The 26,061-nt window shown below is 37.1% G+C and overlaps 1 protein-coding gene across 1 annotated transcript in view; it reads right to left on the reverse strand.

Moving 5' to 3' along the window:
- IL13RA2 (interleukin 13 receptor subunit alpha 2) overlaps nucleotides 1-25,502 on the reverse strand; it is a 67,126-nt gene extending 41,624 nt beyond the window's left edge. The window contains exons 1-2 of the mRNA XM_049704491.1: nucleotides 25,282-25,502; nucleotides 3,847-3,898 (exon numbers count right to left, since the gene is read on the reverse strand). The gene's annotated coding sequence lies outside the window, so the exon portion shown is untranslated. The remainder of the gene's footprint in view (nucleotides 1-3,846; nucleotides 3,899-25,281) is intronic.
- Between the last annotated feature and the right edge of the window lie 559 nt (nucleotides 25,503-26,061).

Raw genomic sequence — 26,061 nt, forward strand, 5'->3', positions numbered from 1 at the left:
TTTAGACTTTGGCTTTTGTTCTGAGTGAGATGGGGAGCCATTGGAAGGTTTTGATTGGGGAGTATATGAAATTAGTTATAGCTTAGAGATAACTCCAGCTGCTGAGTAGACAATAAACTGGAAAAGGAAACAGTTTTCTATCCAAGAAAGTTTTGTAATTTTCTAGCCAAGAGATGATGGCAGCCTGCATTATGATGGTGGGGAGTGCCGTATTCTGAATATATTTTGAAGGTAGGGCTGATGTGATTTTCTAAAGGATTAGACGTAGGGTATGTGAGAGAGAGGGTAATCTAAAATGACAACAAGGATTCTAATCTAAGCAACTAGGTAAATGGTGATGCCGTTTATTGAAAGGAGGCACAGTGGGGGAGGAGCAGGCTTGGTGTGGGAATAAAGAATTCAATTTTGGACATGATAAGTGTGAGATGCTCATTAAACTTACAAGTGAAGATACAGAGTAGACAGTTGGATACACAAATCTGGAGCGTAGCAGAGAGCTCAGTACTAGAGATAAAATTTGAGAGTTCATGATATATACATGGTCCTTAAAGCTCTGAGACTGAGAATGAGATTGTCCGGTGACCATTTGGATTGTGTAGCAGGTTGAGGCATGGGTCATTCTAAAACTAGAAAATTAGGAACTCTAGAGAATTACCACACCGTTAAAAAAAAGATGAACATTTGCTGATTGGAACAATTATCAAACATCACTAGATAAACTAAATGGTGTTCATTGGTTTTAATCTTTCTGTCCTTTATTCTCAACTACAAAAGTATATTATCTCACATGGTAACATGTCAGAACTAATTCAGTCATCTTTCTTTTAACTTCTATTTTAAATAGTCAAAGTTTCAGCAATATTAACTCTACAGTGCTAATCACTAAGTTTCTAAAAGCCACACAGTCTTTTATTCACTTTATAAGACTCGTTCTTACAAAGCTCTTTTCTAGAACTTTTCCTTGCCTGGCTGGTGGCATTACTGCATTAAAATATGAAACTTCTTTACTTTTAAACCCCTCATTTCCTTTCTTTTCTATTCAAGTTTGAAGACCAATTAAAAATTTTTGTGCTCATGTGACAACTAAGGGACAATAAATGAAAATTTCCCTGAAGAGAAAGTTGTTCAAAGACTCATAATTTCAGGACCCAAAAGACACCTTTAAAAAAAAATCCTCCAAACTCATCAAATTGTACACATTAAATATGTACAGTTCTTTGCATATCAATTATACCTCACTAAGCTGTTAAAAATAATTTTAAAAAAAATCTTCCTTCATTCTGTGTCACCAAATTGTTGCACTGATTTTCTGTTACTACTAGTTTCAATTGATCTTTCTGGTAGATTCCCCATTAATCCTTGTGTGCTGTGTTTAAATGTTGAGAGCAAAGTTACATACCATTTTCCTTGGTTCTGAGCTGCTCTCTAGCATATATATGTGACACACATTTAGAAGAAGACACAGAATAGCTAAGAGAAATGCAGATATACATACTAAATTAATCATAAAAGTTTCAGATCTTAGTATAGTGTCTAAGAACATTAAATCTGGAGTCATATTGCCTGGGTTTGAATCTCAGCACCATTATTTACTAGTTGTGTGACCCTAGAGAATGTACTAAACATCTTCATGCCTCACTTTCCTCATCTTTAAAAGGGCTTACTTCACAGGATTGCAGTGAGAATTAAATGAATATGTGTAAAGCATCTACTATGTGCCTGGTGCACAGTAAGCCTATGTGTGAATTAGGTGATAGAAGATTTTAATCAGAAGATTGGGCAGGGGTTGAATAAAATAGAGCACCATCTGTCCATTTACTTGTCAAGATTTACCCCCTTGCCACCTACTGGGGTTACAAGTCCCAATTTGGCATAACGCCTCTGTGATAAACTCTCAAAGCAGGAATTATTTCCTCTAAAGCACGCATTGATATTCACATAAAGTACTCAAGAGGTCTGTATGGGAAAGAAGCAGGTAAGTGTTAATCTTTCACATTTGCACAGTATGACTAATTCTTATCTTGAGTATTTTGCAAAGTACAAAGACTAGGACTGCTACATTTTAGTGATCTGTAAGGAATGAAGGTATGAATACATGGATGCATGTATGAACGAAACAAAAAATCCTAGAAGAGGGAGGATAAACATAATGAGAAAATATCAAAAGGGAAGGAGATGGGAAAGCAAGAATTGCTAAGCCATCAAAGACCTCATTCCCATACTTGGCAACTATGCCTCAGCCTCCTGCATTTTTTTTCAAGTAAGAGGAACAATTTTCTGTAAATGCTTAACAGAAATCCTTAAAGTTCCATTATTGGTACAAAAGAGGCCCCTCCTTTGGAGAAAATGCAGCAGAGTGTCTCAGGATATAATATCCACAGATAATTATAAGTTCTCAAACATTAAATAGCAATGACCAGATTCCTTCCCTAGTTTATCAGTTCCATATGCCAGAGTGGGCTGCAGAATCTCAGAGACCCAGAAGATAGAATAAAGGATTGTAAGGAAGCCAGTGTAGAAAAGCAGTTATCACTTCCACTTCTTCCTAAAGCTTGGAAAACCTAAATTAGGGGAAAGGCATAAAAATATATTTTCTTCCCTCAAGAAGCTCACAGTCTAGTCTAGGCAGGTAGACAGGGGCAAAGACAAATATGATGCAGTCTACTAAATACTATGATAGAGAGAAGCATTTTTTCCATGTGGGTCTATGGAAATCCAGGCTATGGGTTTCAGCGAGGGGATGATGTCTAAGTGGAGTTTTAAATGATAAACAGGTCTCACTATCTTCTCTTTGGAGTATTGAAAGTATTTCCTATCTTCCCTCTGGCCCACCCTCTCTGGCCACACAAGAAAAATATGAAGGAGGACTTGAGTTGTCCAGGGAGGGAGAACTTGAGATGGGTCCAGCAAACATAGTTTTTATTTAGGACAAGGTAGCTTGACTGTGTGTAAATTTGGACTATCTTCTTTTTCCTTCATTTAATGTATCAGTAACATTAGCCTTCCACATTACCATGAGTCTTTTAGAATGCCACACTGTTTGACAATTGTCATTTGCTATGTCATCCAAATACTTAATGACACAGACAGACTCTAATTCCAAGCTACATAGATGCTACTTACTATGGACTCCTTAGAAAAAAATTAAACAGCTGTGAACATTCTTTTTCATAAGGTTTGGTAGGATTTGTTGTGGCCAATATATGCCACATTTAATTTCTTAACTATCATCTATGATATTTAATATGAGTCAAATTCCCATGATATCAACTGATATCAACCTTTTTTTAAAATTTCCAAGCATGGTAAATTAGTATCTCTCCCTTCTCCTCCTCACCCCTTATTCTAGAAGAGTCCCAAAAGACAAAGGTCATCTCTAAAGTCGTAAGAAATATCTTCTGTATGAATCTCCCTCTGCCATGGTACCCTTCCTGTGTCCCTCGATCTTAAAGAACATGCTCTTCTGAGTCATCTCTCTCTCATATGCCTGTCACACTTCTATGGACCAACAGATTCTTATCCCTCACAGACATACACATACCCATGGCACCTCACCAGACAAATAACTATCAAAATAGAGACAGATTTAGTGATGTGTATTAAGAGCACTAGACTGTGAATTAGGGGACCTGAGTTTTGGCCATAATTCTACCACTGCTACATTGGATGCAAATTTCATTTTCTCAGGACCTCAATTTCTTCAACAGTAAAATAAGCTTGATGACCTACAAAGTCATATCCAGCTCTAATTAGTCTCCAAAAATACTTTAAAATAAAATTTGCTTTATTAAAAATACATTTATTTTACACAAGTTTATTATAAATTTTAAGAAAATTAAGACTTACCTTTCCAAATGTGTGAGACCCAGCCACTTCTTGTGAACTGTCTCTACAAGGCCTGTGTAAGAAGAGTAATATGGGTTAAAAGCAAATGAACTTATATGAAAAAACATATTAAATGTGGTAACCTCGATGATATCTGTGGAAAGGAAATTATTCAAATAAATACTGTTTGCTTTTACAAAATGTTTAAGGTAACAGAACTTGTGTGGACTGGCACAGTTCACATTATTTTCCCTCCTTCCAAGAAGAATGGGTAATATTTATACTAATCATCACCAGTGAAATAATTATTACTGATACCGTAAAGAAACATACTGAGATATTACTCACACTATCATTATGTTTTGAAATGAGAGGAAACTACTAAAGATTATAACTTGTTTACAGAAGATTTTTTTTTTAAATATCACTTAACCAATACTTTAAATGCAAATCATGCCAGCACACTCCAACATTATATAAAGACAACATGATTCCAAAAGAGCTAGTGTACCAAATGTAGTACTACAGAAGAATCCTTAGGGTCGCTAGGTCTTGCTGCTACATTCAAACCATCATAGACAAGTGAGACTTTCTCCTATTTATAAACCTCTTTAGAGAGAAGATTCCACTACTTTCCTCAGAATCCATTTCCAGTGTTTCACAATCAAGATTCCTCCTTAAGGGTCTAACAAAAATCTCCCTTGCCCTTTCTTAAGTTTACTTAATCATCTAAGAATAAAGAGACTATTGACTACCCTCTGCATCTGAGTCATTGATATTTTAAGACAATTATTAAATTATCCCTCAGGCTTTTCTTCTTTGGGTTGATGAATACTGTTCTTTCAACATTCCCCTGAGAGCACACATCTCTTATGTCCCGTGACCTATTTTCTGTTTTTCTAGGTAAATGCTTTGCTTCAGAATTCTGGTAAGGCCTGCCTAGATTTGAGCTTCTCATTTTATGTTTTACACTCTAAAACCCTTTAGAATGTATTTAGAATTTACATGGGGTCTATAGTATCTGCTCATTACCTAAGATTTTATCTGCCAGAATAATATTAAGCAATCACCCAGATTATCCAAAATATAGCTGTATAACCACAGTGCAAAAAAATTTAAATTAAAAAAATGTAAAAGTCCTAATTCAAGCTCACAAAATAAGAGCAGTGCGGTTTTAGCTTTGTGGTATCCTGTCCAGAAGCCAAGAAATTATTTGTGGTATTTCTCAGGAAACAAATGTTTAAACTCTTGGGAGAAAGCCAGAAATCTGGAGTGGGTGATGCAGTTCTTGGCTCCCTAATTCTTATGTCACCAGAGAAATATTTTGGCTGAGCACTCGATACTTGTCCTCATTTCCAGACCACTTCATTTTGTGAAGTTAGATTCTCTGGAGAACTACATAGTGCAGGCCAAGGTGCATTTTTATGTTCTAATAGCCATATGCTATATATCTGAAATTTGAGCTTTTGGAATGTATGAAGGTATTGCCAATGTAAAAGCTGTCTTCCCAAATATTACACAATAGCACAAGAACTAATGCCTCTCTAAGGCTTCTGTTTTCTATTGATGAATCAGACTCTCAACAAGAGAAAGTAATGGTGCCCTTTGGATTTAACCCTGACGTGGTATACAAATCGGACCAACTCTACACATAGGCAGAATAAGTATCACCTTTCTAGTGAGATTTGAGGGGCCCTAAAAGATCAGTCTGGTTCAGTACCTGACTTGCTCTCTTTGGTTCTCAAACATCTCCTTCTCAATAAGACCAACACTAGGTCCTCTCTATTTAGAACTGCAACCTGTTCCAATCACACACACGCACACGCACACACATGCACAGAACATCTACTATTTCTATATTTCAAAGCATGCATTTCCTTCTAATATACAATATCATCTAGTTAGTGAATTAATTAATTTGTCATTTATTGCCTGTCTCTCTCCTCTAGACTGTAGGCTATATGCAGCAGGTATTTTTGTCTGTTTTGTTCACTGATGATGCCCAAGTACCTAAAACTAGTACCTGACACACATTAAGTGCTCAATAAATATGCTCTAAATGAATGAAGGAGTTGACTAATCCCTGAGGGATAGCTAGTATACAGACTGGCATTATGACATGCTCTACTTTGATATACTATTGAACACATCAATGATCAGTTAAATCATTAAGTTGAAAACAGAAATAGCAAGTATTATTCAACCAATTGCAAAATATTATTGAATGTTACTTTCGTTTATTTATTTCAAAACATTTATTCAGTGCTTACAAGTTGCACTTCATCATTTATATAGATATATATATTCATATACACAACTACATATGTATTTTCTATAAACACTTAGACAAGGGCACACATGGAAGAAGCAAAAGGAGTAAAGGAGAATAGAAGAAAGAAAGTGAAAATAAAATGGAGACAACCATGGGCTGATTTGAGAACTGAGAGGATAGTAAGTGGTTTTGGAGTAGTTGAAGAGAGTATTAAAATGGTCAGGGAAAAATCTAGAGGTGATATTAGAACATAATCAGGAAATATCTCACCTGGATCTCTCATGAAACTTAACTTAGATCAGGTAGGATAGGTCAGCCTCACTCCATATAAACCTCATTCATTTTTTCCTGCTCTTGGGATCCCTACCTATTAAAAATCAATTTCCCTTCTCCCAAGGTGCTACATACCCCTGGTTTCATTAAACTACTGTAGTTCATTTCCTCACACTCAAAAAAAAGAAAAAAAAAACCCAAACTTATTTGTTTACCTTAGTTAACAAAATAGGAATGATGTATTAGACTTGCCTTTTCATGTGACTATAAGCATGCACATTCTCTGGAAATGAGTCTGAAACCAAATGGGGAAGCTGCCCCAATGGGCGGCCTGAGTGAGCCAGAGCCCGCGAATCAGTGGCTCCTTTAACCCCGTCCTGTCCGAGCGAAGAACAGACGCCCTCTGGGGGCCTACACACAGAGGCGGGGCCAAATCCAAAGTTGAGCCCCTGGGAGCTGTGAGAACAAAGAAGAGAAAGGGAAATCTCTCCCAGCAGCCTCAGAAGCAGCGGATTAAACCTCCACAACCAACTTGATGTACCCTGCATCTGTGGAATACATGAACAGACAACGAATCATCCCCAATTAAGGAGGTGGACTTTGAGAGCAAGATTTATGATATTTTTCCCTTTTCCTCTTTTTGTGAGTGTGTATGTGTATGCTTCTGTGTGAGATTTTGTCTGTATAGCTTGGCTTCCACCATTTGTACTAGGGATCTATCCGTCTGCTTTTTTTAATTTTTTTTCTTTTTTTTTCTCTTAATAATTTTTTTATTTTAATAACTTTATTATATTTTATCTTACTTTATTTTATTTTACTTTATCTCCTTTTTTTTTTCCTTCCTTCCCTCCTTCGTTCCTTCCTTCCTCCCTCGCTCCCTCCCTCCTTTCTTTCTTTCTCTCTTTCTGCTTCTACTAATTCTTTCTTTCTACTTTTTCTCCCTTTTATTCTGAGCCGTGTGGATGAAAGGCTCTTGGTGCAGCAGCCAGGAGTCAGTGCTGTGCCTCTGAGGAGGGAGAGCCAACTTCAGGACACTGGCCCACAAGAGACCTCCCAGCTCCACATAATATTGAATGGCGAAAATCTCCCAGAGATCTCCATCTCAACACCAGCACCCAGCTTCACTCAATGACCAGCAAGCTACAGTGCTGGATGCCCTATGCCAAACAACTAGCAAGACAGGAACACAACCCCACCCATTACCAGAGAGGCTGCCTAAAATCATAATAAGTCCAAAGACACTCCAAAACACACCACCAGACGTGGACCTGCCCACCAGAAAGACAAGATCCAGCCTCATCCACCAAAACACAGGCACTAGTCCCCTCTACCAGGAAGCCTACACAACCCACTGAACCAACCTTAGCCACTGGGGACAGACACCTAGAATAAAGGGAACTACGAACCTGCAGCCTGCAAAGAGGAGACCCCAAACACAGTAAGATAAGCAAAATGAGAAGACAGAAAAACACACCGCAGATGAAGGAGCAAGATAAAAACCCACCAGACCTAACAAATGAAGAGGAAATAAGCAGTCTACCTGAAAAAGAATTCAGAATAAAGATAGTAAAGATGACCCAAACTCTTGGAAATAGAATAGACAAAATGCAAGAAACATTTAACAAGGACCTAGAAGAACTAAAGAGGAAACAAACAACGATGAACAACACAATAAATGAAATTAAAAATACTATAGATGGGATCAATAGCAGAATAACTGAGGCAGAAGAACGGATAAGTGACCTGCAAGATAAAATAGTGGAAATAACCACTGAAGAGCAGAATAAAGAAAAAAGAATGAAAAGAACTGACGAAAGTCACAGAGACCTCTGGGACAACATTAAATGCACCAACATTTGAATTATAGGGGTTCCAGAAGAAGAAGAGAAAAAGAAAGGGACTGAGAAAATATTTGAAGAGATTATAGTTGAAAACTTCCCTAATATGGGAAAGGAAATACTTAATCAAGCCCAGGAAGCACATAGAGTCCCATACAGGATAAATCCAAGGAGAAATACACCAAGACACATATTAATCAAACTGTCAAAAATGAAATACAGAGAAAGCATATTAAAAGCAGCAAGGGAAAAACAACAAATAACACACAAGGGAATCCCCATAAGGTTAACAGCTGATCTTTCAGCAGAAACTCTGCAAGCCAGAAGGGACTGGCAGGACATATTTAAAGTGATGAAGGAGAAAAACCTGCAACCAAGATTACTCTACCCAGCAAGGATCTCATTCAGATTTGTTTGAGAAATTAAAACCTTTACAGACAAGCAAAAGCTGAGAGAGTTCAGCACGACCAAACCAGCTTTACAACAACTGCTAAAGGAACTTCTCTAGGCAAGAAACACAAGAGAAGGAAAAGACCTACAATAACGAACCCAAAACAATTAAGAAAATGGTAATAGGAACATACATATCGATAATTACCTTAAATGTAAATGGACTAAATGCTCCCACCGAAAGACACAGATTGGCTGAATGGATACAAAAACAAGACCCATATATTTGCTCTCTAAAAAAGACCCACTTCAGACCTAGAGACACATACAGACTGAAAGTAAAGGGATGGAAAAAGATATTTTATGCAAATGGAAACCAAAAGAAAGCTGGAGTAGCAATTCTCATACCAGACAAAATAGACTTTAAGATAAAGACTATTAGAGGAGACAAAGAAGGACACTACATAATGATCAAGGGACCGATCCAAGAAGAAGATATAACAATTGTAAATATTTATTCACCCAACATAGGAGCACCTCAACACATAAGGCAAATACTAACATCCATAAAAGGGGAAGTCAACAGTAACACATTAATAGTAGGGGACTTTAACACCCCACTTTGACCAATGGACAGATCATCCAAAATGAAAATAAATAAGGAGATAAAAGCTTTACATGATACATTAAACAAGATGGACTTAATTGATATTTATAGGACATTCCATCCAAAAACAACAGAATACACATTTTTCTCAAGTGCTCATGGAACATTCTCCAGGACAGATCATATCTTGTGTCACAAATCAAGCCTTGGTAAATTTAAGAAAATTGAAATTGTTATCACGTATCTTTTCCGACAACAACGCTATGAGACTAGATATCAATTACAGGAAAAGATCTGTAAAAAATACAAACACATGGAGGCTAAGCAATACACTACTTAATAACGAAGTGATCACTGAAGAAATCAAAGAGGAAATTAAAAAATACCTAGAAACAAATGACAATGGAGACCAGACGACCCAAAACCTATGGGATGCAGCAAAACCAGTTCTAAGAGGGAAGTTTATAGCAATAAAATCCTACCTTATGAAACAGGAAACATCTCGAATAAACAACCTAACCTTGCACCTAAAGCAATTAGAGAAAGAAGAACAAAAAAACCCCAAAGTTAGCATAAGGAAAGAAATCATAAAAATCAGATCAGAAATAAATTAAAAAGAAATGAAGGAAACGATAGCAAAGATCAATAAAACTAAAAGCTGGTTCTTTGAGAAGATAAGCAAAATTGATAAACCATTAGCCAGACTCATCAAGAAAACAAGGGAGAAGACTCAAATCAATAGAATTAGAAATGAAAAAGGAGAAGTAACAACTGACACTGCAGAAATACAAAGCATCATGAGCGATTACTACAAGCAACTCTATGCCAATAAAATGGACAACATGGAAGAAATGGACAAATTCTTAGAAAGGCACAACCTGCCAAGACTGAATAGGGAAGAAATAGAAAATATGAACAGACCAATCACAAGCACTGAAATTGAAACTGTGATTAAAAATCTTCCAACAAACAAAAGCCCAGGTCCAGATGGCTTCACAGGCGAATTCTATCAAACATTTAGAGAAGAGCTAACACCTATCCTTCTCAAACTCTTCCAAAATATAGCAGAGGGAGGAACACTCCCAAACTCATTCTACTAGGCCACCATCACCCTGAGACCAAAACCAGGCAAGGATGTCACAAAGAAAGAAAACTACAGGCCAATATCACTGATGAACATAGATGCAAAAATCCTCAACAAAATACTAGCAAACAGAATCCAACAGCACATTAAACTGATCATACACCATGATCAAGTGGGGTTTATTCCAGGAATGCAAGGATTCTTCAGTATACACAAATCAGTCAACATGATACACCATATTAACAAACTGAAGAAGAAAAAAGATATGGGCATCTCAATAGATGCAGAGAAAGCTTTTGACAAAATTCAACACCCATTTATGATAAAAACCCTGCAGAAAGTAGGCATAGAGGGAACTTTCCTCAACATAATAAAGGCCATATATGACAAACCCACAGCTAACATCGTCCTCAATGGTGAAAAACTGAAAGCATTTCCACTAAGATCAGGAACAAGACAAGGTTGCCCACTCTCACCACTCTTATTCAACATAGTTTTGGAAGTTTTAGCCACAGCAATCAGAGAAGAAAAGGAAATAAAAGGAATCCAAATCGGAAAAGAAGAAGTAAAGCTGTCACTGTTTGCAGATGACATGATACTATACATAGAGAATCCTAAAGATGCTACCAGAAAACTCCTAGAGCTAATCAATGAATTTGGTAAAGTAGCAGGACACAAAATTAATGCACAGAAATCTCTGGTATTTCTATACACTAATGATGAAAAATCTAAAAGTGAAATCAAGAAAACACTCCCATTTACCATTGCAACAAAAAGAATAAATATCTAGGAATAAACCTACCTAAGGAGAAAAAAGACCTGTATGCAGAAAATTATAAGACACTGATGAAAGAAATTAAAGATGATACAAATAGATGGAGAGATATACCATGTTCTTGGATTGGAAGAATCAACATTGTGAAAATGACTCTACTACCCAAAGCAATCTACAGATTCAATGCAATCCCTATCAAACTACCACTGGCATTTTTCACAGAACTAGAACAAAAAATTTCACAATTTGTATGGAAACACAAAAGACCCCGAATAGCCGAAGAAATCTTGAGAACGAAAAACGGAGCTGGAGGAATCAGGCTCCCTGACTTCAGACTATACTACAAAGCTACAGTAATCCAAGACAGTATGGTACTAGCACAAAAACAGAAAGATAGATCAATGGAACAGGATAGAAAGCCCAGAGATAAACCCATGCACGTATGGTCACCTTATCTTTGATAAAGGAGGCAGGAATGTAAAGTGGAGAAAGGACAGCCTCTTCAATAAGTGGTGCTGGGAAAACTGGACAGGTACATGTAAAAGTATGAGATTAGATCACTCCCTAACACCATACACAAAAATAAGCTCAAAATGGATTAAAGACCTAAATGTAAGGTCAGAAACTATCAAACTCTTAGAGGAAAACCTAGGCAGAACACTCTATGACATAAATCACAGCAAGATCCTATTTGACCCACCTCCTAGAGAAATGGAAATAAAAGCAAAAATAAACAAATGGGACCTAATGAAACTTCAAAGCTTTTGTACAGTAAAGGAAACCATACACAAAACCAAAAGACAACCCTCAGAATGGGAGAAAATATTTGCAAATGAAGCAACTGACAAAGGATTAATCTCCAAAATTTACAAGCAGCTCATGCAGCTGAATAACAAAAAAACAAACAACCCAATCCAAAAATGGGCAGAAGACCTAAATAGACATTTCTCCAAAGAAGATATACAGACTGCCAACAAACACATGAAAGAATGCTCAACATCATTAATCATTCGAGAAATGCAAATCAAAACTACAATGAGATGTCATCTCACACCAGTCAGAATGGCCATCATCAAAAAATCTAGAAACAATAAATGCTGGAGAGGGTGTGGAGAAAAGGGAACCCTCTTGCACTGCTGGTGGGAATGTGAATTGGTACAGCCACTGTGGAGAACAGTATGGAAGTTCCTTAAAAAACTCCAAATAGAACTGCCATATGACCCAGCAATCCCACTACTGGGCATATACCCTGAGAAAACCATAATTCAAAAAGAGTTATGTACCAAAATGTTCATTGCAGCTCTATTTACAATAGCCAGGAGATGGAAACAACCTAAGTGCCCATCTTGGGATGAATGGATAAAGATGTGGCACATATATACAATGGAATATTACTCAGCCATAAAAAGAAACGAAATTGAGCTATTTGTAATGAGGTGGATAGACCTAGAGTCTGTCATACAGAGTGAAGTAAGTCAGAAAGAGAAAGACAAATACCGTATGCTAACACATATATATGGAATTTAAGAAAAAAAATGTCATGAAGAACCTAGGGGTGAGACAGGAATAAAGACACAGTCCTACTAGAGAATGGACTTGAGGATATGGGGAGGGGGAAGGGTAACGTGTGACAAAGCGAGAGAGAGGCATGGACATATATACACTACCAAACGTAAGGTAGATAGCTAGTGGGAAGCAGTCGCATAGCACAGGGAGATCAGCTACATTCTTTGTGACCGCCTGGAGGGTGGGATAGGGAGGGTGGGAGGGAGGGAGGTGCAAGAGGGAAGAGATATGGGAACATATGTATATGTATAACTGATTCACTTTGTTATTAAAGCAGAAACTAACACACCATTGTAAAGCAATTATACTCCAATAAAGATGTAAGAAAAAAAACAAAAAACCCTGTAACATTTATAGTACGTTCATTGAAATAATTTCTTTGAACAACTGGAGGAAACTGTCAGCATTTATTTTAATTTTCAGCACATAGTTAATATTTTTCTCCTCTGTCATCTTCTTTTTTTAGTTTTTCATGATACTAAGCTTCCAAAGTAGTTTATATTTGAAAAATAGTATAGACACATCAGAGCTGTACATGACTTTAAATTTTATATTTATTTTTACATGTGAGTTTCATAGGAAACCATTGAGATAGGAAGAACAGGAAGTATTCACCCCATTTTCTAGATGAGGAAAATAGTGCATTTTCCAAGACCACATAACAAAAAATTGTCTATCTGTTAGCAGAGATCAGGCTGTCTTTTAATGTTGTCTGTATTCCTATATTCTTCTATTTCCATTTAGAAGATATTAATTGAGCACCTAGCACCTAGCACTAAAAAACCAAGAGCTACATACTCTAGATACAAACATAAGACACAGTCCCTCTCCCCTCAAGGAAATTAGTATTTAGTATAGAAAACAGACATGTAAATAAATATTGCTAATACAGTAAGAGGTCTCCAAACTTTGTAGATAATAAAATTCACTGTTTTATTTTGAACACATCCTCTCAGTAGATGTATGTTCATTTATAAATTATACACCTACAGTGTCATAATTAGCTAATATCTTAAGGCAAAAAGCATTTTCAAGGTGTAGTTCACTTTTACTATACAGGATATAAATTCATATATCAAAGTCTTGTTAACTTTGAACACTGTAGGCCAACATTTTAGCAGGTCTTATTAGATCATCATGTTTTTTGGATTTCTTTTGTTTTGTATTTAAACTAATAATGTAGTTTGCAAAGAATGCTGTCAATTTCTTATTCAGTCATTCTTACATTATTAGTAATATCATCAATATTCTTTGCAGGAATCTTTTAGAGTCATTTTGTGAGGGCTAGTTTAAAATTTGATGATGTGATTGAGAAATCTAACTGGGAACATGTAAACTGCAATATCTTACACGATGCTGAAATTTAATAAATGAGTGTTTTGGTCCATTCCTCTACACTTTTGCTCTGGGATACCTCAGAGATATTATATGACATCACATGTGACCCTCTGTTATCAAACAGACTAAGTGATGACAACATTATTTATATATATATATGCAATTATATATAATATTTTATTATATATAATAAAAGATTCATTATTTTTTATTAAAATAAATGTAAATTGACATTCTTGTATGTATACTCAACAACAATGTCCACCTAAAACAACCCCTAGAGTATATTTCTCTAGCTTGACATACCACTGCACCAGTCCATGCGATGGTGAGAAAATGAATTTATAAATTTTGAAGTATTTTCCAACAAGGACTAAAAATGTTTTCTGTTGCTTTCTGATCCCTAACCAGAAAATTGTCTAGCCATGGTGTCTCAAATTCAATCCTCATGCCTTCTAGCTGAGCTTTTACTATATTTACTCTATAATTTTAAAGAACACTTAGGAAGAAAGAGTGTAAGAGATGGCCGTAAACTGGTTACCAGACTAATTAAATGGTTCTATTAATAGGCTAAGATTATCTCATGTGTTATTACTTTATTTAGAGACTAAGTTCCAAGTGACTGTACTTTGCTTTGAATCATATTATATTCTCAAGATTATAAATCTAAACAACAAACATGGTGTATTAAGCCAAACGTATTTAAGGCAGCATGATGTAATGGAAAGAGTTTTGAAGTCAGAGAGGCTTGAATTTAAATTCCAGCTCAGCCATTTAGGAGTTATGTGGCCTTGGGAAAGTAGCTTAATTCTCTGAACCTGTTTCCTCAGGTGTCGAATGGAAGTAGTATCATCTCCCTCATCAGGATTTTTTGTGAGTAAAACATGTCATTCAGTTAAGTGCTCAATAACTGAATATCAATTATCACTTAAAATAAATGAAATTATGTGCAAACGGTGCAAAATTTTCAGCTTAGTGTTGCATGGTAATTATACCTTCTGGGAAAGTTTTCATGAATGGGCTAGTGTAGTGGCTCATTCATTCAACTAATATTTATTGAGTACCAACTCTATGCTCAGCACTGTGCCACACTTTGTGGGGAATACAGTGCTCTCCTACTACAACATAGTAGGGTAGGTTAGACTCCTGTTAACAAATAAACATAAATATGCAATTGCACAAATGCAACAAAGGCTTAATTCTTGTTCACTTAACAATTCAGAGTGGGTATTCAGGTCACCAGGTAATCTTTCTACTTTCAACATATGGTTTCCAATGTTGCTTTGGTTGCCATCATTCTTTTCCATGGAAAGGCAAATAAAACTTGGAAGTGCACATATGGAGGTTCTATGGGCACGTCCTGGAATTGACATATGTAACCTCTGCTCCCATTCCATTGGAGAGAACTTAGTCAGATGGCCTAACCTAACTGCAAGGGAAGCTGGGAAATGTAGACTAGCTGGGTGCACAGGAAGTAGGACAGAACAGACTTTGGTAGACAGTTATCAGTCTGTAGTTGATTTTTGAACAGACATAAGAAAGACAACAATGTCTGTATGTATAGGAAATCAGAGTTTATAGAAAGGATGGGGAAACACACCACTGCTGTTGGAGAAAAGGTTCACAACCAAATCACTGTGTTTACATACCTTCCAATTTATTATACAAGCATACCTTGGAGATATTGCAGGTTTGGTTCCAGACCACCACAGTAAAGCAAATATTGCTTTAAAGCAAGTCACACAAATCTTTAAAATTTCCCAGTGCATATAGAAGTTACATTTACACTGTAGTTTATCAAGTGTGCGATAGCATTATGTCTAAAAAAACAATATACATACCTTAATTTTAAAAATACTTTATTTGCTAAAATGCTAGCCATCAACTCAGCCTTCAGCAAGTCACAATCTTTTTGCTGGTGGAGGGTCTTGCCTTGACGTTGACGGCTGCTGACTGATCAGGGTGGCGACTGCTGAAGGCTGGGGTGGCTGTGGCAGCTTCTTAAAATAAGACAACAATGAAGTTTGCCGCGTTGACTAACTCTTCCTTTCACGAACAATTTCTCTGTAGCATGCAATGCTGTTTGATAGCATCTTGCCACAGTAGAACTGCTTTCAAAATTGGAGTCAATCCTCTCAAACCCTGACACTGCTTTATCAACTAAGTTCATGTAATATTCTAAATCCTTTGCTGTCATTTCAACAATCTTCACAGCATCTTCACCAGGAGTAGACTCCATCTCAAGAAACAACTTTCTTGCTCATCCATAAGAAGGAACTCCTCATCTATTAAAGTTTTATCATGAAATTGCTGCAATTCACTCACCTGGCACGTCTAATGCTAAGTCTCTTGCTATTTTCACCATATCTGCAGTTACTTCCCCCACTGAAGTCTGAACCTCTAAAAGTCATCCATGAGGGTTGGAATCAACTTTACCCAAACTCCTGTTTATGTTGATATTTTGACCTCTTCCCATGACATGAATGTTCCTTTTTTTTTTTTTTTTTGCAGTATGTGGGCCTCTCACTGTTGTGGTCTCTCCCGTTGCGAAGCACAGGCCCAGCAGCCATGGCTCACGGGCCCAGCCACTCCGCGGCAGGTGGGATCCTCCCGGACTGGGGCACAAACCCACGTCCCCTGCATCAGCAGGCAGACTCTCAACCACTGCGCCACCAGGGAAGCCCAGGAATGTTCTTAATGGCATCTAGAATGGTGAATCTTGTCCAGAAGGCTTTCAGTTCACTTTGCCCATATCCAACAGAGGGATCATTATGGTAACTATAGCTTTACAAAATGTATTTCTTAAATCAGAAGACTTGAAAGTGAAAATGACTCCTTGTTCCATGGGTTGCAGAATGGTTGTTATGTTAACAGGCATGAAAACAACATTAATCTTACTGTACATCTCCATCAGAGCTTCCGGGTGACCAGGTGTATTTTCAATGAGCTGGAATATTTTGAAAGCAATTTTTTTTCTGAGCAGTAGGTCTCAACAGTGGGCTTAAAATATTCAGTAAACCATGTTGTAAACATGATGTGCTGTCATGCAGGCTTTGCCATTCCATTTATAGAGCACAGGCAGACTAGATTTAGCATAATTCTTAAGGGCCCTAGGATTTTCAGAATGGTAAATGAACACTAGCTTCAATTTAAAGTCACCAGCTGCACTGGCTCCTAACAAGACAGTCAGCCTGTCCTTTGAAGGCAAGCATTGACTTCTCTCTGGCTATGAAAGTCCAAGATGGCATCATCTTCCAATAGAAGGCTGCTTCCTCTACATTGAAAATCTATTGTTTAGTTGAGCCACCTTCATTAATTATTTTAGCTAGATGGTCAGGATAACTTGCTTCACCTTCTACATCAGTATTTGCTGCTTCACCTTGCACTTTAATGTTATAGAGATGGCTTCTTTCCTTAAGCCTCATGAACCAATCTCTGCTAACTTCAAACTTTTCTTCTGGAGCTTCCTCATCTCTCTCAGCCTTCATAGAATTGAAGAGAGTTAGACCCTTACTCTGGATTAGGTTTTGGCTTAACAGAATGTTGTGACTGGTTTGATCATCTATCCAGCCACTAAAACTTTCTCCATATCAGCAATAAAGCTGTTTTGCTTTCTTATCACTCATGTGCTCACTGGAGTAGCACTTTCAATTTCCTTCAAGACCTTTTCATTTGCATTCACAACTTGACTGGTGCAGGAGGCCTAGCATTTGGCCTATCTTGGCTTTCAACACACACCTTCCTCACTAAGCTTAATCATTTCTAGCTTTTGATTTAAAGTAAGAGAAATGTGGTGGTCCAGTGGCTAGGACTCTGCACTTTCATTGCCGAGGGCCCAAGTTCGATCCCTGGTCAGGGAACTAAGATCCCACAACCCACGCAGCCAGCAATCAATCAATCAATCAATCAAGTGAGAGAAATGTGACTTCCTTTCACTTGAACACTTAGAGGCCACTGTAGGGTTTTCAATTAGCCTAATTTCAATATTGTTATAGAGAGGAATAGGGAGGCCTGAGGAGAGGCAGAGTAATGGGGGGAATGGCTGGCCAGTGGAGCAGTCAGAACACACACAATGATTATCAAATAAGTTCACCATCTTATATGGGTGAGGTTCATGGTGTCCCCAAACAACTGCAATAGTAACATTAAAGATTACTGATCACAAACCACCATAACAAATGTAATAATAATAAAAAAAGTTTGAAATATTGTAAGGATTACCAAAATGTGACACGGAGACACAAAGCGAGCAAATGCTGCTTGAAAAATGGTGCTGATAGACTTGCTTGAAGCAGAGTTGCCACCAAGAAAGAAATGTATGAAAAACACAGTATCAGCAAAATACAGTAAAACGAGTATGTCTGTAGTCCCATCTGTACCTTTATTCATTCAAACTGTCTCTTCCTCTTTTCCACAGGGATCGTAGAAGAACATCATACTAAAACAGATAATTTTCTCATGGCCTGGCAAGGTTTACAATTTTTCTTTTCTTCCCTATTCCATCTTTATGATCAAAGTGGCCTCCAAAAGAATTAAGCCTCTACATATTCTCTTTTCCCTCCCACATTCCCCAAGGCCATCTTGGCTACGTCCTATGTTCCCTAGAGCAACAGGGAGTAGTTTCTATCCCTGCAAATACATACTGTTCCCATGGAAAAGGAGAGAAAAGCTAATGCAAAGGGAATACAGAAAGCGAGAGAGAAAAGGAGAGAGAGAGACACTTGCTAAATAATTTCAGAGTAACTAAAAAAAGCTTATTTTCAAGTCTGTATCACAGATCTGATAGTCATAGTTCACTGGAAAATAATCCAAAAATAATAATAGATACAAGAAGAGTTTCCTGAAATAGATAAAATCCTCTTTCCCTGAATGCAGTTGTCAAGCAGATGTCCCTTGTGAAAGAGGTTCTTATGTTGATTGGAAGAGTCTTCATTCCGCAGACTGTAATTATAGCTTTCAGTAAAGCTTGCAAACCTGTCCCTCCTGTGTGTGTGTGTGTGTGTGTGTGTGTGTGTGTGTGTGTGTACATTTAGGTATTGTCCACTCTCCTCATACACACAACCACCACACTTCACTTTGACTCTCCTGGTGAAAGTAGCAATATCTTCTGGGAATTGAACATGTACAAAACCTAGTGAGACTGGGGTTGCTGGAAGAATGAAGTTCAGGAGGGAAGCAGACATGAAAGTGAGAAGTATGAAAGTTAGGAGCACAAAGTACACCCATATACAATGGTGAAGCAAATTCCATTAAGTCATTAGGAACTCATTATTGGGCCTAGAGAGAATTCTACTCTGTAATAGACTTTTAGTAAAATGCAAATACTTGTGCGAAGGATACTTTTAGATGGGTCCATTATTATCTTAGAGGAAACAGCTGACAAGCTAGCAAAGGGCAAGGCGGTATAGGAAGGAAAATCAAGCTAGGCGGGAAGGGGATGAAAGAGCAAAAGTAGGATGGTGGAAGTGGGGAGAGAGGCTGAACAAGGAGAACAGAAGGTACCAAAGATATGTGCTTGTCTGCTTCATAAATTTGATTAGGTCCATCTCCAGATCTTCTGGTTCCCCCTTTATTTTTCTTTTTCTGCAGATTCCTCATTCTATACTTCATTTCCTAATCACTGTTCTTTAATTCCTAATCCAGAAAGGGTCGATCTAGCAGATTGGAAGATAAAAAATCAGTGTGAAACTTCTGGGCACAAATAGAGGAGGTATACAAGAAGAAAGCCAAGTTATAAACAGGAAAGTATGAAGTACAGGCAAACATGTATTATGGCTTTTTTCCCCATTAGAGTGCTTCAATCTCAGTTTGTTTTCTCACCCCAAGTAACATTCACAATCAAAATTATATTAGACAATCTTTAGACTAGAAAAAACTGGGAGACAGTCCAGAGAAAGAACATTAAATTAAAATACATCTGGGAAGACTGAGTTATAAACCCTGCACATTACCCAACATAACCTAAATTAAACAAAAAGGAAATTGGCAGTGGAACTTCCAAAAGAAGGAACTTGCTTTGAATTAGAGGGGGGAAAACACCCACGCCTTGAAACTCCTGAGCATCCTAGAAATCTTGAGGTTTTATTTAAAGTTTCATAAATTTATCATTTCCATTTTTAAATGTTTTCAAAATTATCAACCTTTTACAGCTTAAAGATTTCTTATCCTACCTTCCTAGGAATATATGATAAACATTTTTATATACATGTCATGACCTGAAAAATTCCAGTAAAAATAGAGATCTTGTTACTAATGTCTTTTCTACCCTTGTTAAAATACTGCACATACTATATTATTCTTGGAAGGCACAGATCATGACCATAATTAAGGAAATGTTCTTCAGAACCCAGTCTTCTTGGACATTGTTTATTAGTGTGCAGTCAGCTGTGTATGCAGCTCCATGTCATAATGTTGGCTTATTTTCTCTCTTTGTTCATTATTTTTTTCTCCTCTAGGGGATTTATTCTTAGCATCTATTGAAATTAGAGAGTTTAGTGGAATTAAATAATAAATAAAAACAGCTTTGTCAGAAAAACAAAGAAATTCGAGAAAAAAAAACACTTGATTTATCTTGGTTGGGACTAATATAACAAACCCTTGGCTTCTAAGGAAAAAGGAACATTTTATCTAATTAACCCTTGCAAATCTTTCAAAGTGAAGGGTCAATCTGTGGGTTGATTTTCTCATTCGACTGAGAAATTAAATGGCTCAAGTCACTTCATAAAGCATATCAATGAGTAGGTACACAAATCCTTTGAGAACAGGTCTTCCCTAGAGTTTTAATCCAAGTTTGTTCAGATATAATGACTGCCAATGTATAGCCCAGGAAACGATTGATTGATTCCTTCCTAGTTATCTTTAGGTCAAAGGACATATTTTGCTTTCTGCATGCCTACTTGGAACTTGTATACATCACTCCAGTTTACTCCCTGTGATCCAAATAGGAATATGGAATAAAATAGAGGAAAAAAGCTTTATAAAAAAGAAGAAGAAATCAACTGAAATTACAACAGAAAATTGTACACTTTAGGTAACTCAAATTCAATATATCTAGAACTTAACTGCCCTATTCCAAATCTGCTTCTCCTACTACCTTCCTTATATTGGTAATGGCATCACCATTAATATGATTCAAGGCAGAAAGCCTAGAATATTCTTGACTTCCCCTCCAATGCCAACATGTAGCCACTCATCAACTTCAATTGATTTTGCCCCTAAAATATCTCTCATATCAATTCCTTCCTCTCCTACCCACTGCCACTGACCTAGTCTGTGCCCTCATCATTTCTCACAAAAACCTGTCTGTCAGACTTCTTGCCAATCTTCCCTCTTATTCTGCCACACTGCCATCCACACGTCTCTCTAAAAGCCCAATATGAATATTCCTTTTCTTTGAAACCTTCCTTAGCATCATTACTTACAGAATCATGGCTAAATTCCTTAACATGGAGTTCAGGGTTTTTCATAACCTATCCTAGTCTACCTTTCCAACCTTATCTCCCAGTCACTTGTTTCTATGCATCATATATGCTAGCACTCAGGATTTTTTTCTCTTATATGGTTAGTTGAACCATATAATTTCAGGCCTCTATTTTTGTTTTTGTTTTTTCCCCTCATGATTTTTCTCTCAGCCTGGGATGTCCTCACCACTTTCAACCACTAATAAGCCCTAACTCGTCTTGAAAGATCCAACTCTCAAATATCACCTTTGCTCCACAGCTTTCCTTTATTTCCTCCACAACCACCATCCCCACTCTAGGCACACAGAAAAGACTGCTCCCTCGTGTATGTTTCTATAAGCAATTTTCTTACAGTTCTTACCAATTTATATCATATGTGGATTATTTGTGTATACCAGTCATGGCTTATTGCCTGTTTCTCACAACCCTGCTAGGTATATGTCACCATGGTCTATACCAAATGACCCTGTTCACCCTCAAGCTATGGCTGATTAGACCAAAGAGGAAATAGTGCTTTACAATGGACAGATCTGGTGGTCACCACATTAACCTAGTGGTCAAGCTTGACCTCAACAATAATGGAATGGCTTGACATGATATGTAACCTAATGTGATGCTGTGGGAATTATACACACTCTCATGTTATCTTCTTGCTAGATATGTTTCACCTGAAACTCATCATAAGGAAAACTTCAAATAAATCCAGAATGTGTGACATTCTGCAGAACATCTAGCCTGGACTCTTCAAAAGACTTAATGAAATGAAAAAGAGGTAATGGGAGCCTCACATCTACTCTGAATCTTTAGAGCTATGAGCCAGACCCCTTAGAATCCAAGCCAGATAATAACTCCCTCCCTTGAATCCATCAAAGACTCAAATCCTCTCAGAAGTGCAATGGACCTACACCTGCTTGTCACCATCCACTAAGGGAAAGCCAGGATTACTTATAACTATCAACCAGCTTAATCCACACATCTGTCATCTTTGTATGAATATAAGTTCATTCAGCTGTCCATTCTCCTTCTAACAATTATTTTCGCCTGACTGAATCTACCACTGGTCTCTTTAATCTCTTACCTCTCCTTTTAAACCTCCAAAATATTTTAACAAACTGTGATACAATTTAAGCTCCTTCACTGACTGCAATTTCCTTCTCTAACCTTAATTTAAACAGGTTTATCTCTGGATAATACTTCTCTTGCTATACAGCCAGGTAGAGGCTGCTATTTCTCCTACAGTCAGTTTAGCTCTGGGTAAGTGATGGGACCAGTGTTCTCTTCATTTCATATTACTTTTAGAGCCTCACACATCTAGTTGCCTGTGAAAACCCTGGTTTATGCCATCTAGCTCTAACCACACCTTTTTTGGTTGTGGAACTACCAATTCCTGCTAATATTCCTCCATTCAGTGAAGATTTGACTTATGGTTAGTTCAGAACACTTTTCCGCTTCAAGTCCTGACATTTTAGGGTATTTCAAATCTATGTTAATGACATATCCATCATTCTGAACTTTCAGTACCTTAATCTCTACCTCCCATGACTTCTACCCCATTTCAGCCATATACTTCCATGGCAACACTCTGGACCTTGTAGTCACCCAGAACTAATTACTTCTGAAATAAATTTGGTCACCATACCATTTGAGAATATTTTCAGGATTCTCACCCTACCAATATCTTTGCTTTTCTTCCCTATCAAATTTAGATTTCATGTTCTATCTATCACTTCAACCTTCTGTTGTCAGTATCCTCAACTCCCATGTTTTGTGGCCTTACACTTGCTTGGTGCACCATTCTATATAAAAGTGATTTTAATCAGATATGTTAATTGTGCTGTCAAAATTTTCTCTATTCTTTAGTCATTTTTGAGGGGTCTTCTTAATGAATCAAACACTAAGAAAGATATATTAAAATACGATGGTAGATTTGTTAATTTTTAAATTTTCTATCTAGAGATTTTGCTTTATATATATTAAGGCTAAGATACTGGGTACACACAAAATTGGACTTACTATACCTTCATGATCAGTTGAGACTTTTTTTTTTTTTTTTTTCCATATGCGGGCCTCTCACTGTTGTGGCCTTTCCCGTTGCGGAGCGCAGGCTCAGCGGCCATGGCTCACGGGCCTAGCCGCTCCGCGGCACGTGGGATCCTCCCGGACTGGGGCACGAACCCGTGTCCCCTGCATTAGCAGGCAAACTCTCAACCACTGCGCCACCAGGGAAGCCCCAAGTTGAGAATTTTATAATGTGTTAACTGTTGCTAGGACTGTGTCATACTTATTGTCTATTTTGCCTCAGTATAATACATAAGCTCTTTATTGTTAAAAGTTGCCTGCTAACTTTACCATGATTTTATGACCTCAGTGTTCAACATCAGTGTATCTTTTTTTTGGGGGGGGGTGGCATGCCGTGCAGCCTGTGGGATCTCAGTTCCCCGATGAACCCGGGCCCTCAGCAGTGAAAGCTCAGAGTCCTAACCACTGGACCACTGGGGAATTCCCTCTCAGTGTATCTTACAGACAGCATATAATTGTCTATCTTTTTTCTTTTATATATTGATTCAATCTGACAATCTGTGCCTTTAACTGGAAATATAGCTTCGTTTACATTTATTGTCTAAAATTATTTTCTACTTTTTGTCTTGCTTTTCTCCATATTTTGTCTTTTAAAATAACAGCATTATTGAGATATAATCACACATGATAAAATCCACCCTTTTAAAGTGTACAGTTTAATAGATTTTAATATAGATACAGAGTTGTGCAGCCATTAATACCATGAATTTTAGAATATATTCATCACCACAAAAAGAAACCCCCACATGCAGTAGTATGTACACCCAACCCCCTTTTTCACCCTGTCAGTCCTACGAAACCACTAACCTATGTTCCATAGGTTTGTCTATCCTGGACATTTCATGTAATTGGAATCATATAACGTATGGTCTTTAGTGACTGCCTTCCTGGCATTTTTTCAAGGTTTATCCATGCTGTGGCCTGAATCAGTTCATCATTCCTTTTCACTGCCTAATAACATTACATTGTATGAATATACAACTTTTTGCTTATTCATTCATCATTTAATAGGCATCTGAGTTGTTTCTGCTTTTTGGTTATTATAAATAATGCTACTATAAACATCCATGTACAAGGTTTTGTTGTGGACACGTTTTCATTTCTCTTGGGCATATACTTAGAAATAGAATTGCTGGATAATATAGTAATTCTATGTTTAGCCATTTGAGAAACTGTCAGACTATTTTCCAAAGTATCTGCAATATTTTATGCTCCCGTCAGCAATATACGATGGTTCCAATTTCTCCACACCTGCACCAACACGTGTTATTATCTGTCCTTTTGATTATAGCTACCCTAGTGGGTGTGAAGTGGTACCTTATTATGGTTTTGTATTTATAAATGTAAATGTAAATGCAATGTTTTCTATATATCTTATGTCTTTTTGGTTCCTCTATTCCTCAATTACTGTCTTTTCTCTTAAATAGATATTTTGTAGTATACCATTTCATTCCCTTGTTTCTTTTAATCTCTTTTTAGTTATTTTCTTAGTGATGGTCATGAGAGTTACAATTAATATCTAACATTAAACCAATATAGTTCAGATTAGTACCAACTTAATTTCAGTAGTATTCAAACACTTTGCTCCAATATTTCTCTGCCCCTCCCCCATCTTTTTTTCTATCATTGTCATACAAATTACATCTTTATACATTATAAGCACATGAGTGCAGTTTTCTAATTACTGTTTTACACAGAAGTCTTTTATGTCAGATAGAAGAGTTACAAACAAAATTGCATTTACACTGACTTCTATATTTATCTATGTACTTACCTTTAGGGTGCTCTTTATCTCATGTGGATTCAAGCTCCTATCTAGTGTCCTTTCACTTCAGGTTTTACTATTTCTTGTAGGGCAGGTCAGCTAGTGACAAATTCTATATTTTTAATCTCAGAGTATCTTAATTTCTCCTTCACTTTGGAAGAATAATTTTGCTAGTTATAGAATTTTTAATTGAATCTTTCTTTTAGCACTTCGTCATCTCACTGCCTTCTGGCTTCCACTCTTTCTGATGAGAAATCAGCTGTGAATCTTATTAAGCATCCCTTGTACATAATCAGTCACTTTTTTCTTGCTGTGTTCTTTTTTCTTTTTTATGGTCAGACCAATTGGTCTGACTTTATATAATAACCTATTTAATAAAATGAACAATTAAAAAATGAAGCATATGATTCATTCCTTTATAGTTGTTCTTTAGTAAAACAGGCATGTGATATGCTCCCTGGACCTAGAACCATACAGATACTCCTTGGGACCACAAAAGAAGAAATCCTAAAATGCGACTGTGGTCCTTGCTCATAGAATTGCCTGTGTCATTAATAGAAGTCTGGAGAACCAGGATTCCCTTCAGGTCTCCAGGGCAACAGTCCAGGTGACCAATCAACTCCTAGGCCTAGGCTCATTGTTGGAGGTGTAAATGTTGCTATGACTACTGAAACCTTGGTGACTGAACTAAACAAAAAGTAGAGCCTGCTCAGTCTCCTAAGACTACAATAAGCAAGTTTGTAGACATGTCTGTGGGTTAAAGATGGTAAAAGTAGAAGAGGTATGCAG

Source organism: Orcinus orca, chromosome X (genome assembly GCF_937001465.1).
Source record: "Orcinus orca chromosome X, mOrcOrc1.1, whole genome shotgun sequence".
NCBI lineage: Eukaryota > Metazoa > Chordata > Mammalia > Artiodactyla > Delphinidae > Orcinus > Orcinus orca.